The following is a 9,393-nucleotide window of genomic DNA, read 5'->3' as shown; positions in this document are numbered from 1 at the left end:
TCTGGTTGAAGGCAAGAACTGCTCTAGGCAGCCTGTATTTATTCGCTTTGAGAACAAATCAGGGGATACTAAAGACAACTCAGGACTCTGGGCACGACTTGGCAGGCCCTCTTAGGACTCTGCGAGTAACACATTACGTTAATGTAGGAGAACCTCCAGGACGGACACCTCTACCACAGGAGTGAGAAGTCTGCAGCCGCAGCCTCCCTTTGATTGATTGGACTGGGAGCCAACGTCCGCAGCTGCGGCTCATCTTGGCCTCATCTTGGTCCAACCTCGAGGCCAGCACAGGCCTCAGCGAGGACTGGTGACTCAGAGAGGTGCGCTTCCTGTGAGTCCGTTGTCCTGGGTCTGGGCACAAGAAAACATGAAAAGCCAGGTGGCTAGTATCAAATCCTGTGCACAGCCACTTCGTCGTGGCCTCCTGGGCACCACCTTTGTGGAGGATGTCATAAGGAGAGGCAAATGGTGGTGCTTATGTCAAGAGCAGAGTTCTCCTGGAAATGCTCAGTGAGTATCAGTGTATTTCTCATTAGCTGAAATTGTGTATCACTCGTGGTTGGGATGGCTGGCATTTGAGCAAGGCCCTTTTCAAGGGACTCTGCAATGCTGAACGTCGGCCAGTTATTTGTGTCATTATGAACTTCACCACTGGCATTTTTGTTCACTTTTCATCAAAGTCTCAGACAAGCCTGCCTGACGACTTTGGCGAACCGCTCTCAAGAACCTTGGCTTCCTTTCCATGCGTTTTACTTTTTCTCAACTCTCCCTTTAATTTTAAACACACGTGTGGGTCTGACGCTCCTGCTCAGATCCTTGCGCTGCCAGGCTGTCCTGCGCTCCGTGGGAATCCGCAAGCTGTGCTCCCTGAGGTGGCCCCGGAGGCGGCCCCCTTGCTGCCCAGCAGGCGGCGACCCTGGACAGCTCACTGGTTCTGAGATTGGTTCTGTGTCCATCTGCTGCGGGGTCTCCATAATACTCCACGACTATTACGAATTCAAATCTCACCTCCCGTGCAGGACAAGCCTGGGGGACCAAACCGCTGTGACTGCCCTCTCCTGGGCTCTGCACGTGGAGCCCGGGTCTGAGCTGTCCTCGTAGTTTCCCTGACGCTCAGGTGACAGCTGCACACAGCCCTCGTGCAGACTCCGAGATGCAGGAGCGAAGCCCTTCTTCTCGGGAGGGTGCCGGCCGAGAGCTTCTCCAGGGCAGTGTGGATATGCGACCAGCTACGGCCAGATCTGGTCAGACTGACCTGTTTTGGTCCATTGATGGGCCCGTATCTGCTCACTGTAATACTGATGGATAAATGTCTCTTAAGCCCGCAGACTCCAGGACCTGCTCGTCATCTACTTTCATGTCTTGGAAGTAAATAATGCCCCTGTCACCAACCAACCCTACAAAAACAGCTGTGGACAAGCATGCGTTAGGATATGCTGATAGGAAGATGCTTTTGGACATAAAGGTGAGATCCCTGCATCCCTGTGCACGAGAGCTGAAACGCGTTCTTCCCTAAGAAGAGTGGCGCAACACTCTACACTTGATTTCCCGCAGTCAGAACTTGGGCGAGCACAGGCAAGGAGGACGCGTGGCCTGGCGGGCTGGCGTCACAGCGTGCCCACTCGCAGGGCTCTCTGAGGCTCGCTCGCCTTGAGCGCCGCCACGTCCGGGCCCTCTGCCTCCGCTATAGCATGGCTCCAGGCTTCTCCAGAGTCTCCCCTCTGCCAGCCTCGGACTGGGCTGCGGCCTTGCTGCCAACGGAAGTCTGCACACTTACTTTCTCCTCTGGAACATTTCAAGATTGAGTTCTTATAGAAGTAATTGTCATAATCGGTATTTTTAACACATGACTGTGTTTACCTGTATAGTTGTTTCACATTGGGCAGCGTTTTGATTTTCAAATATCAAGGCTGTCCACTAGTTTTGCTTTGGTTTATTGGATCATTTAAAAAAGGGAAATATGTTATGCCATAAAGAACAGCGACATAGTGGTCACTGAGGTGTCTGCCTTGCATTTTATGGGAAAAATGTTGCATTACTTTTGAAGGGGCCTTCACATCACTTCCTTCTCTGTCTGTAGTTCCTTCTTCAGAGGGAGCTCTTGTTGTGAAATGCTGTGTTTATTACTCCCTACTTTTTCTTTGTTTTCCTTGTGTCTCTTTGTATCTCATTCCAGCTATTTTTAGTACATAACAGAGACACTATTAGGTGAGCTTGGGTAAATACACGGTTCACTTGTCACATGCGTGTCTATACCATGTGTCTGTGCTGCTCTTAGCCTGCACTCTTCCATGTGATTGTAATTCATTACTTTTCAAGATATTGAAGAATTCTTGTCTTTTTGCTCAAAAGGTTTTGAACATTGGACATGTTTCCTATTCTTTCTGCTGTGACAAATGGCGTACTTCAATGCATCTCTTGTGTGCGTACCCGGAGCACAGGTGACAGAAGTCTTCCGTGACAGAGTTCCGCCAGCGCCAGGCGCCTCAGCCCTAATGGCGGCACAGCATCGGTATGGCGAGCCCAGGCTGGCCAGTGCCAGTGACCGAGCTGCTCCAGCACCAGGGCCTGGAGGACTGCGGACGCCCGGAGCACAGAGGCCTGGCCCGGCGCTGCGGCTTCGTGGTGGCCATGAGCACCGTGAGGGGCTTCAGACGCTCTGTCCCCCCCCACAAAGCTCGGCCCCTTGGATAGGTGTGTACTTCAAAAGCTGGCTGCCAGCTGAGTCACAGCCCATCATAGATACAGTCCCAGGCGCAGCGAACAGCACGGGCCTTACACGGCCATGGCCGCAGCCACAGCTGTCGGAGCCCGGGCGCTGTCTGGGAGTCTCTGTCCTCAGAGCCGCGCGCTGCTGGCCAAAAGGCTCCTTACATTTGGCTTTGTACAGATTGCGGATTCTCTGTTGTGTCACAATTGTTATAGTCGAGAGTCCCACTGAATCCAAATGTGCTTACAGTTTTCCAAGAATTTGCAACTTTATCATAAAAGGAAAATTTTTTTATACTCTCAATATAGGCTTTAACTTTATACATTTTTTGAGAGAAATCACTGTAATTTCTAACTTAAGTGAACAAAATTCTTTGTTGATGCTGACTTTGAGGCTGTGAACAGTCCATTATACAAAACTGATGATAAGGAATAGTATACAGCAATTACAAATACAGGTCTGATTGTTACAGTCATAAAAACAAATTCAACAGTACTTAGATATTTTGACATTCTGTATAAAGTTAATATTGAACTTATATCAAAGTACTTTATTTTTTAAAATATTAGCTACATCTTAGACACTCTGGAGAACTTTTCAAAATCTAAGCCTTTTTTTAATGTATTCAGTATGGGGTCTACAGGGTCTCACTACATAGGCGGGACTCCTAGTGAGTGATCCATCTGTTTCAGCCTCCCAAGTGCTGGAGTTACAGGCACGCGCCACCATGCCCAGTCTCCATAGCTGTCGCAGCGCCCCAGGGCCGGGGCTGGCTCAGCAGGCCGGGGATCGAACCCCAGCAGCCATGCTCTGCCAAAGCAGGTGCTTTAGTCCACTGAACCAGCTAACTGGCCCTCAAATTTTTTCTTTTTCTTTTTTTTTATGTAAACATCTGAAGCTATTCATTATCTTGTAATTTTACTTTTTTTTTTTTCATTTATGTATTTGGTACAGGTTCTCCACTACGATGCTCTGATGTGTAGTGATCCTCATTCACCAGCTCAGCATGCCCGGGGTCAGTGTTGGTGCAGCATGCGGGACCGGGGATCGAACCCTGGTGCCACCCTGTGCTTGCCAAAGCAGGTACTTAGTCCGCTGAGCTATCTCACCAGCCTTAAGCCTTTTGTATTTCATTATGATCTCTAGACTTCACACCAGCTCACAACACTTGCACACACTCATCACTCGCTTTGTCCTAACTAGAAAAGCCCCGAGCAGCTGTGTCTTGAGTACATGCACAAGGATAGGCTCCCCACATTCAAGCGGGGTGAGCACACGCTGCGCCGATAACACCTCATCGTTTCCAAGGCTGTAATGCCAGCAGTGTGGGAGCTGTGTGCGCAGCCTCAAGCCTGGCCAGCCCGTAATAGCCTCGTGCTTCTCAATTCTGGCTGTTTGGGAGGTGGGCATTTTGATTTGCAGTCCTGCTGCCCAGTGAGCTTGAACATAACCTATCCCATGGTGACTGATCAGTTAGTTGGTTTTTCAGTCAAGTATTTTGCCCACTTTTAATGTTCATCTTTTCCTTATTGACTGACTGCAATTCCTTATTTTTCCTGGGTATTGTTCTTTTGTCAACTGTTTGTGTCACTCCCATCTTCTCCCTGTAGGTTGGTTGAATTTTTACTGTTTTCTATCTTTATTTTTTATTTTATCTGTCTCATAAAATCCCTATGTCTTCTTGATACCTTAAGGTATTTTTTTCTATGCCAGAATTATTTTCCTCTGTCTTCAAAAGGTTTTGTGTGAGATTAAAAGCCAAGTTCTCACAGAGTTTGGGGTGCTGCTTGATGCCCTGTGTCCCCGGGCTTAGCAATGCCTCCGACCAAGCACCAATGGCCACGTGCAGACGACCACCTCAGCACTGGCTTTTATGCGCCTTTAGGCCTCCACGTGTTTTTCACACCCCGTGGATGCATGGGAGACATCTTAAAGACTGCATTTTAAAGTGTGATTGTGGGGAAAGCTAGGAGACGAACCACCAGAACTAGACTGCAAGGTTCTTTCCAGGGCTATTTCTCATTTGTCTTTTCCTGTACCTCATACTTTAATTTTGTAATAGCAGCTCTAATATCTAGGAGAAATTCTACGTTCTGTAAGTCTATCAACAGCAGAATGGGAACTGCTCTTTCCAGAACAATACATTACTTAATAAAACATTTGTAGCAGAACCATGTAGAAATGACTGCCCCACACGAACAGATCCGTGCTCCCTGCTACTCTTTCTCTGGAGGACATCCTGAAGGCCTGAGGAAGCAGGACAAAGTTGAGAAAAAAAGGACTGTGAAAATTTTATCAGAAAGAGTGATGACAGCCCCTCACTCTGCCCAGGGCACCAGCACCAAAGGGAGGAAAATACACTTAGCGCTTGCCTTTGTCCAGCATGCACAAGCACGGTGCTGCAGAGTGTCTAACACTCCATCTGACTTAGTCCACAGAAGGAAATGTAAAACACTCCAAGAAAACCGAAGCAAATCAGGGCCAGTGGCATAGCTCAGTGGTATTGCTCTTGCCTAGCACATATAAGGCCCTGGGTTCAGTTCCCAGCACTGTCCAATGCGCGCGCGCACACACACACACACACACACACACACCCCAATATAACTGAGTAACAAGTTGTGATGAAACCAGGAGGATTTCCAGGGTCTGATTTGCTCTGTCACAAGCCAGAACTGCTGTCTTGTGATCAGAGTCCCTGCAGAGCTCTCTGAGGGTGACTGAGTGAGGCAGTAGTCACACGGTGCCCCCTTCCACACCATCGCTGCCCAGGAGTTCCAGCGCTTCCGGTTCCTACTCAGCCACTCCCTCACTACCTCCTCTGTCCTCCACAGCTGCTGAAGCCAAAGAGACTCTGCTGTCACTGGAGGTGACCAATGGCCGTGGTCCAGAACCATGTGACACCAAGGAGAAAGCCAACCAGAGCCTGGCAGTCAGGCCTGCAGCACCTACAGCCTGAGGTGAGAAACAAGGCATGACCATGTGATGACACTTCAGCTGATAAAAATTTGTATATAATTCCAGATTTCAATGAATTACTTCGTACAAGGTATTGTGGTAGAACTACAGGGTGATGACTGATGTTTGCCACTGTAATGAGTTAACGTAAAACTAAATGTAAAAAATTACTCTGTTCAACTTTCTGTGACCCTGATTCCTTGTCAGACCGCCAGGAGGCTTGGTGTTCTGTGGATAAATCATTGACATACTGAAAGTTCCCAGAGTATACCTACGAAATAACTAAGGTGTTGCTAACCAACGGACCAGCGTTGCTGTGCTGGCCGAGACCCCAAACATGCAGGTGGATGTTAAACGGGAACTAAACAATGCTCCCAACAAGAATGCATGCTGAGGAATGGTCACACTGTCCCAAAAGGTGCAGCTCTATCTGTGTTAGATGACCAGTTCTTTTGCCAAACAGGATGTGGCTTCTAGTTTTAAAACCTGTACGTTTCTAAAGCTTCTTGCCGTTTGTCCTTTCCTGCGTGAGTATGGTCAAGCAGTCCTGAGCCCGGTAATAAATGGCTCATAAATTTTAATATTGGATTCTGGTCCAGTTTCTATATTGTGATCCCATAACAGCCATGTAATCCCTTCTCATTCTGCCCCTTGCAGAGCCACAAGAGTCAAGACACTGAGCTGTGGGCTGAGAGTCAATGAACACAATGAGACATCAAGAAAATGAAGGCGAGGGCCTTGAGATAGCTCAGTGGACTAAGCACCTGCTTTGGCAAGCTCAGGGACTGGGGCGGGACCCCAGAACGACATGCCGTCCCAGCCCTGTCCCTGGGGCACGCTGAGATGGCAATTGAGACTGGCCAGGTGGCGTGCCCCTGGACTCCCAGAGCTTAGGAGGCTGAAAACAGGAAGATCACTAGGAGTCTGATCTGTGTAGTGAGACCCTGTAGATCCTATATTAAGTGCATTTAAAAAAAGAAAAAAGAGAGTGGCTTCCTCTGCAGCTGCCTTTCCCCAACCGGTGGGAACATCTTCCAGCTCTCGTCTGCCTCAGACCTCCAGTCTTTTAGAGACCAAGCACCATGCCTTCAGTTAAGTTGCAGAGTTCTGGTGGAGAGATGTTTGAAGTTGATGTTGAAGTTGCCAAACAGTCTGTGACAATCCAGACCATGTTGGAAGATTTGGGAATGGGTGATGGAGGAGACGATGACGCAGTTCCTCTGCCAAATGTTAATGCAGCAATATTAAAAAAGGTGATTGAGCAGTGCACCCTCCACGAGGATGCCCCTCCTCCTCCTGAGGATGATGGGAACAAAGAAAAGCAGACAGACGACAACCCTGTTTGGGACCAAGAATTCCTCAAAGTTGACCAAGGAGCCCTTTTTGAACTTATTCAAACAGCTAACTACCCAGACATCAAAGGCTTGCTTGGTGCAAGACTGCTGCCAACGTGATCAAGGGGAAAACTCCTGAGGAGCTTCGCAAGACTTTTAATATCAAACATGACTTTACTGAAGAGGAGGAAGCCCAGGTAGGCAAGGAGAACCTGTGGTGTGAAGAGAACTGTTGTGCCTGACACTGGAACACTATAAGGATTGTTCCAAATACTAGTTGCACTGCTCTGTTTATAATTGTTAATAGTAGACAAACAGTAGACAAATGCAGCAGCAAAACAATTGTATTAGCATAATATTGTCTTCATTGCATGTGTAGTTTGAGTTACAGATTCCAAACCAATGGCTGAATTTCTTCTAGTCTGAGCAAAAGTTGCTTGTTTTTTTTTCTTTACTCTGAATAACACTGAACTGTGGGTTCTCTGTAGAAAGTTGACATTCTGAGCTTTCCCTCTTTTTGTAAAGTGATTTCTGCATAGGTTATTGTCTAGTTTAGTGAGCTTTTCAAAGTTGGCATTGCAAATAAGATAACTTACAAAAGTTTTCTGCAATACAGTTAACAAAACACTATCTTTATTCAGAAGTTGGAAACTGGAAAAAGGCTACTTGAAGTAAGCATTCCAAGTGGGGCTGTCTATACTGTCTTACAGCCTCCTAGAGTCAAGCAGTATCACTGGTGTAGATTAGCCTGCATGTAGCGGGACTCCCTTAGTCAGACCTGAGGGCTTGTTTGATTTGTTTTAAAATTTTTAATATGAGCTTTGAACATGTTGTCTAGAGACTCAGTAACTACCAAGTTTGTCGTTTTGGGGAGAAATGTAACTATATAGTATGTAGACAACACTTAATTCATGAGATAAGAAAAAAGAAAAAGAAAATGAGGACTGAAGAGATAGCTTGGCAGTCTACGCACCTACCTGGCAAGTGCAAGTACCCCAGTTAGATGCCTGGCACCACATGCTGTGGTAGCACTGGGCATCAGCATCAAGCTGGTCACCAAAATTGGGTGTGGTGGCACATGCCTGTAACCCCAGCACTATATATATATATAGAGAGAGAGAGAGAGAGAGAGAGATGCTCTATCTTCCGTTGAGGATCTTATTGCCAGGTGCAGTACACAGGGCTGTCTTGACAATGTCCCCAGACCCCTCCTAGCACTGTCATCAGATCTGCTCTAACCAACTTCTTCATCAGTTTCATCTTCTTGATTCTGCATCCCCACCTGGATTCCTGGTCTTATGCTCCAGACCGAGGACCTATTCCCTTGTGTTGCAGGCGTTTGAATCTGTTTTCCAGACAGCTTGACTGCCACCCCAGCAGGGCATAAGTTCAGGTCTGGTGGGACAGCCTTTCCTTCCTTCCTCATCCTCCAAAGATGCGATGCCTGTTTATAGACATAGATACAGAGTAGACTTCTGGCTAAATAATTACCTCTAAAGAAGAGGACAAAGCCAGAGGGCACGGAGCCAAAGACCAAAGGGATTGCCAGTATTCAGTGTTGAACAGGGAAGGGTGCGAATCTCAATAATGTTGCTTCCTACTTTTAACCTATAGGGAGAATAGCTTAGTGTCTTCAGGTTTCAGTTTTCTGATGTGTGAAAAGAGAAAAACTCTTATTCTGTGTCATCATTCCGAGAGAGAGTGAGATTACGCACGGCAGCTGCGTCCTCAGTTGTAGCGAGCTGCACAGGCTGAGCTACAAAGTTAGTGCAGCTCTAACTACAAGCTTGATTTTTCATGTGCTAAGAAAAATGACTGTAAGGACACCAATATGCTGAAAAATACTTGCAATCAAATACCACAGTTGCAAACTACGTCTTTCCTACAGCGCTGCACAGACCCTGCCTGAGGAATCTGCACAGAGCCCTGGCATCCCTCTGGGCAGACACAGACCCCCTACACACGAGCACATTGCGCTCGTGAAACAGCGTGGAGGATCAGCCGTCACTGTTGTAAAAAATTTCATCGAACTTAGGTTTCTAATCTCTATCATTAGAAAAAGCAAATCAAGTGGAAAGAGCCAACAATTTAACTACCCAGCAAATGATATTTTATTTTGGGTGTTCAAAGTAGCAAATATTTTACATGGGGCTTAGGTGCTAAAATGCCAGTCTTTAGTCTTACATTTTTAAAAATATAAATAATGCATGTTATATACACACATTCATTATGTGGCACAAATACCATGGCATCTTAAAAGTCGAAATGTTTAAGTTCACCCACAACAAAGAATAGAAACATGACAGTAAGGTTACTTCTTAGAACAAGCACCCACGTGACACTTTGCTTTTGTCTGGAATCTGCGGAGACTGGCGGGACCTGTGTGCGGCGCGA

At 47.0% G+C, this 9,393-nt stretch overlaps 1 pseudogene; it reads left to right on the top strand.

The window, feature by feature from the left end:
• The first annotated feature begins 6,747 nt into the window (after positions 1–6,747).
• Positions 6,748–7,426, top strand: LOC101568789 (annotated as a pseudogene).
• The last annotated feature ends 1,967 nt before the right edge of the window (positions 7,427–9,393 follow it).

This window comes from Octodon degus, unplaced genomic scaffold, assembly GCF_000260255.1.
Source record: "Octodon degus isolate 3935 unplaced genomic scaffold, OctDeg1.0 scaffold00205, whole genome shotgun sequence".
NCBI lineage: Eukaryota > Metazoa > Chordata > Mammalia > Rodentia > Octodontidae > Octodon > Octodon degus.
Note: the sequence above shows the minus strand (reverse complement) of the source record. Positions and strands in the feature narration are given on the sequence as shown.